The following is a 6415-nucleotide window of genomic DNA, read 5'->3' as shown; positions in this document are numbered from 1 at the left end:
TTTTTTTTTTTTTTAATCACTTTGGAAGAAAGTGACTGTCTTTGAACTGAAATCACAGAATCTTAGAGTTAAAAAGCATCTTGGAGGATGCCAAGTTAAATGTTTCACCCTGCACTATACCTTTGACCTCTGCTTGAACATGTCCAAGATGGAAACACACATGGAGCTCATGGTATTTTTTAGACAACTATTATTGACAAAAATTTCTTCCTTTTTCTCCTCTCCCTTTCTCTTTTGAGATAATTTTTGCTCCCTGTACCTTGCCTTTGGTCTGTTCTCAGGAATGTCATCTTTCTATATGAAAGCTCCTCAAATATTTGATGCAGACTATCATAGCTGTCTTGCCTAATCCAAATTCAACCCAGATTCTTAAATTATTTCTTTTTCTTAGTTCTTATATTAACATGGTTTCTAAATCATTTTCTTACATGCCAATTTTATCTGAAAGTGCTTTAGGGTGTTGACAATAAGCTTAAAATGTAGATTCTAGGAGAAGCACGACTTTTTTGATCAATGGTACTCATTCCTGAGGACTTGAGATATTTTGCACCACTTACTTGGCTGATTATGCACTGTAGAATTGATAGGGATTTTTTGTTGTTCTTGTCATCACATATGAAGGAGGGACAAATTTCCTTTGTCTCTGAATTTTTCTTTATAAACTAGATACTCAACTGCTGGAAAGCAGGATCTCTGATCTGCAAATCTCTCTCTTTTTTTTTTTGAGACAGAGCCTCAAGCTGTCCCCCTGGCTAGAGTGCTGTGGCATCCCAGCTCACAGCAACCTCCAACTCCTGGGCTCAAGCGAGTCTCCTGGCTTAACCTCCCAAGTAGCTGGGACCACAGGCGCCCACCACAACGCCCGGCTATTTTTTTGGTTGCAGCTGTCATTGTTGTTTGGCGGCCCAGACTGTATTCGAACCTGCCACCTTAGGTATATGTGGCTGGCGCCTTAGCTGCTTGAGCCACAGGTGTCAAGCCTCAAATCTCTGTTTTTCAAAGAAGGCCTTGTACCTTATAGGCTTTAATAATTTGATTTTGAAAAATCAATCTCAAGTGCTAAACATTGCTGAATCTAGTGTTCATTTCTTAGCTTGTACATTGTCTGATCTCTGGGCAGTGTTGATACCGTTGACTGCTTTCTCCTTCTGGACATTCTCCCTTTGGTTACTTTGGAGGTTTTCTACCCAGTTTCCCCCTCTTTTTAGTCTTCTTGGTAATTTCTCTGTTGCATTAGCAGGGTTCCTGCTAATTTTTCAGGGTTTCTGCCTTTGTTTTTTTCTTCTACTCAACCAAATCCCTGGGTATCCATTTCTGTGCCTTCAAGACCACATAGTTATAAATGGTACCTTTCTTATGAGTCCAGACAAGTGTATATTCTAACTGCCTTCTCCACTAGCATGGCCACAGGTGCTCAAATTAAAAAAAGTGTCCAAATGCTTCAGCTCATTGAACGTGTTTTGTTTCCCTAGAGTCATGCTTCCTGTCTGTATTCACCACCACCCACCAAAGAGTTCAGGCCAGAAATCTGGGTGCTATCCTTCTCTCCTCACTCTCTGTGTTTACTTCAAACATCTCTTCTAATTAATAACTAGGGTCATTCAATCCAACTTCCTAAAAATTCTACTGATCTGTTCACTTCTCTTGATCCTCACTACTATTTCTGGGCACAGATGACTGTAATAATCTCCTACCATCAGATTTTGGAAGTTTAGGAGTGCATATAGGCCAATTCCTTTCTTAGGGAAAAAACAGTAGGAAGGGGTCAAATAAAGAGATGTAAGACATTTTAGGAAGTAGAATTGAACGAACTTAGTCACTTGTAGAATTCTGTGAGAGAATAGATTGAGGAAGAGCAAGGACGAATGGATAATGTTGACGTGTGTGTTTGGGGAACTTGGGATGAAGCGTTTTGGGGCATCTTATTGTACACTGTATTTGCTCATCCAATCACATCCCACACTCTATGATAATCACCTGTTTGCTTGTATACTCACTGCAGTGAACCTACACAAGTTCTTGGAGGGCAGGGACTGACTGTGCATCTATCATGTTCATGGTCTTGTCCCCTTTCCTTGCACAGGGCTTGGGGTACTATCCATGCTCAAGGAATGATTGTATTCTTGTTTAATGTCACACATTTTGATGTGTTTAAGAATACTTTTTAGGATAAAAGTTTTATGGGGGCATTTTCAGAACGGTCAGGAAAGAACCTGCTATCATACCTTGCTGCATATAGGTAGGGTTATAGGACAAGTGAACAACAAAAACACTTCTGGAACTTTGAAATGCATTTGTGTTAGGAAAACGACGCAACACATAAAGACCCAATCAGTGAAGTAATATTTACTGAGCATCTATTATGGACGAGGCTCTATGTTAGAACTTGTGGGTAATGTCCTATATTGCTATTTGCTCAGAAGAGGCCTGGTTTATGTCTAATCTCCCAGCATATGCTGGTCTGGACAATATATTAAATGATTACACCATCCCAAGATTTAAAAAAAAAAATCCCATTTCAACTGAAGAAAGAAGTTGTTTTTGATATTGGGTTAGATAGGATTCAGAGTCAGCGGGCATGCATGGGGGCATTGGGGCTGTTACCAGGAAATTCACCCATGGAAATTGCTGGGAGAAACAAGCAAGCAAACAAACTCCAAACCTTGAACAGAGTCAAACACTCTATCTGGAAGACCTCCTGGTTGGCAGGAGTGTCACTGTAGTAGGTTTTGTGGTGGGAAACCTAGTGTCTGACAGGAGTCCAAGATAACATCATCTTCAAGATGTTAGCATCACTTTTTTACTTGGTTTGAAATAGCCACCATAAGTGTCATCTCTTGAGTTTTTACAGAAAGAGATGGGGCGTGGCGGAGAGTCTTGGCTTAGAATACCACTGTTAAAAAATCAGTGTGGCCACAGAAAGACTAGGCCCCTACTGCCCATTTTGGAAAGCTTTTTTTCATGGGCTCATGTGCACAAATACCTATGGAGTTTGGAGATCACTAGGTTTTTACCCTGGCAGGGGGTGGAGAAGATAAAAAGACATTGATCCTGAGGGAGTTTGATAAAACCCAACAATAAGCCAAACCCAGTGTGAGCCTTGAAAGGGCAATTGAGTCCTGTATAGCTGAAAAATTATAATTGGAGGGAAGTGGCGATGAGGAAGTGACCAAAAATTAAATGAAGTTTAGTAATTCGGGGAGTTTTTTTCCCATGAAAGTTCCAAAGGAGCAGCCCCTCTGACAAAAGTAGAGATGCCCACGGGAATGATGGAGCAGGGTTTCCCAAGAGCAGGTGCCCCGGGGAAATGCTGGAACAGTGTGGCAAGAGGGAGTGAGCGTCCCAGGGGTCTGAGCAGGAAACCAGAGAAGAGCTAGAGTGTCTAAACGGGATTTCTAGGAACTTTTGCTGATTGTGTTTCTTTTCTGATTTCTGGGAGTGGCGTAGGCTATACCAGCATCACTCAATCCTGAGGTCTCTGGCAAAGATTTGGGCATCTTTGAGGATATACAGCACATATTGTCAATGCTTACCTTTCAAAAGAGTAAAGATCATGGTTGTGACTAATATAACATAGGCTATCAAACACAGGTCTAGGGGCATCCCGAGTTCTTTGTTAATCTTCTGTCTTTATTGCTTCATACATCAAGGTACAGTGCCAAACTTTTCTGTAGAAATGGAATATGACTTCCCCTTTCTTTGGCTTCATGGAGATGTAATTGACAAATAAAAAAATTGTATGTTTTTAAGGTGTACAACGTGATGCTTTGATATAACAATTTACCTTTTAGAAAACCTCCAAAATTCTGGAGAGTAATGTACAGTATGGTGATTATACTTAATAACAATATGTACTCAGAATTTGCAAAGAGAGTATATCTTAAGTGTCTCCACCGCATAAACACACATTAAAAAAAACCCCAAAAACCTGAAGGCTATTTCTGACATAGGAATTCGATGTCTTTCACGAATTTGCTCTTGGAAGAAAAAGTAGGTGGATCCATGCTTAGGGTATGTCTTGAATGTTTTCTTTGACTAGGATGATGTTAAAAATATATTAATAGATGGGCAGAAGAAAATTGACTTACTTCTGAAAGGATTTTGTTTATTTCTGTGGTGATTAACTCATAATGTTCTTATGTTTTTCTTTTCTTTTCCCCTCTTCCCTTGTTCAGCTGGGCTAGTTTACCCATTGCTCTTGGAATATGTTTTGTTCACTGTTAGTGTTTAAGGAATGTAGTGTATATTTACTATACATGTGCATATTTACTGATATATTCTGGCTTCTTTCTCTTAATGTATTGTTAATTTTTCCTACCTACCTCATTCAAATTTCTGTTTAAAACTATACTTTTCCTATATTTCTTTTCTTTTCTTTCTTTTTTTTTTTTTTTTTGAGACAGAGTCTCACTGTGTTGCTCTCAGTAGAGTGGTATGGTGTCATAGCTCACAGCAACTTCAAACTCTTTGGCTTCAGCAATTCTCTTGCCTCAGCCTCCCAAGTATCTGGGACTACAGGTGCAGCCACAGTGCCTGGCTAGATTTTTGTTATTGTTGTCATTGTTGTTTAGCTGGCCAGGGCTGGGCTTGAACCTATCAGCCTTGGTGCATGTGGCCAGTGCCCTAACCACTGAGCTACAGGTGCCAATATTTTCCTATATTTCATATATAGGAAATATATATATATATATATTTCTGTAATTTATTTTACTCTTTTGTGGGTAATTTCTTTCTTTTTTTTTTCTTTATTTCTTGAGACAGGGTCTTTATTGCTTGTCTGGAGTGCAATGGCATCATCATAGTTCACTGTAGCCTCAAATTCCTAGACTCATGCCTCCTGAGTAGCTGGAATTAATAGGCATGTGCCACTACACCCAGCTAATTTTTAATTTTTTTGTAGAGATGGGGGTCTTGCTACATTGCTCGGGCTGGTCTAGAACTGGCCTTAAGTGATTTTTCTACCTCGGCCTCCCAAATTGCTGGGATGATAGGCATGAGCCATTGCACCTGGCCTATTATATGGGTAATCTTTAAGTTTTCGCCATCAGAAATAATACTGTGGTCTACAGTTCCATAAGAGCATCTTATTCCCCTGAGCGAGCATTGTTCTTCTAGTAGCAGTAGTCTGATTCTCTCTGGGCCATCACGTCTCTTACTCTTAGCCCATGTACTCAGGACAGGCCTCAGGAGTTAAACATGGTGCTTAGGCCTCATCAGAGAATTTCCCTGGCTACAGTGATAGACTCAGCCATGGGTTTGCGATCCAAACACAGCCGTCTACATGCAATGATTCCTTGGCTGAGACTTCTAAAAGACTCATGCTCTTTCCTCAAAGGATTTTCAAATCAGAGGGCATAAAAGTGACACTGTGAAGACTGGCTTGCCACCATGGGGAGCCATCAGGGAGTACCCATGAGGAAAGCAGAGTGGAGCTCAAAGACAGAGACAATGGAAAACAAAGACAGGCAAAGAAACAAGACCTGAGTTTTAATAAGGTGGTTTAAACTCTACTCCAGCCTGCTCTGCACGGGGACTTTCCATTTGTTAAAACATTCGATCCTACCCTGCTCACCTGCCCCTGCACACACACATGCACACACGCACCCCTTGCCAGTAGGTGCGTTTGCATTGAGAGCTCTGAGCGAGGCAGCCCTGTGGAAAGCTCGCTGTTCACATGTCCTCGACTCCTTCAGATGATGCACACTAAGGTGTGCCGAACGCTCACTCGGTGTCAGGCACCACGTTAAAGGCTTTACGTTCATTACGGCATTTAGTTCTGTCAGGGATTGTTTGAAGTATCTACTATTATATTCCTCATTTTGCACATAGGAAATTGAGGCCCAGAAAGATGACAAGAACAAAACGTCATTGCAGGGTCTGGTGGCTAGTAAGCGACAGAGCCAGGATGCAATGGGACGTCCTTCTGTTTTCAGAGCCCAAGTTACATTACCATCTGCCTTTTTGTGACACTTAATTTCTCTCATTTATTCCCTAGATACAAAATGTGTTTTGTCTGAAGTCATAAATGACCTCTTTAAAGAGCAGCACAGTTAAAGGTTTTGATCTCACAGTAAGGTACAAGAAAACAAAAGGCTGGGTCTTGAATGAGGTGTAAGCAGCAGCATCTGAGGAGGTAGAGACTGAGACTGGGATATGTGTGTGGTTAGGATTTTTTTTTTTTTTTGAGACAGTCTCAATCTGTTACTCTAGGTAGAGTGTGTGCTGTCATAGCTCATAGGAGCCTCAAACTCCTGGGTCAAGTGATCTATTGCCTCAGCCTCCTGAGTAGCTGGGGCTACAGGCATGTACTACTGTGCCGGGCTAGTTTTTTATTTTCAGTAGAGATGATGTTTAGCTCTTTCTTTTTCTTTCTTTCTTTTTTTATTATTAAATGATAGCTGTATACATTAATGCT

The sequence above is a fragment of the Otolemur garnettii genome, unplaced genomic scaffold (genome assembly GCF_000181295.1).
Source record: "Otolemur garnettii isolate 467f Iridium unplaced genomic scaffold, OtoGar3 scaffold00036, whole genome shotgun sequence".
Classification (NCBI taxonomy): Eukaryota; Metazoa; Chordata; class Mammalia; order Primates; family Galagidae; genus Otolemur; species Otolemur garnettii.
Note: the sequence above shows the minus strand (reverse complement) of the source record.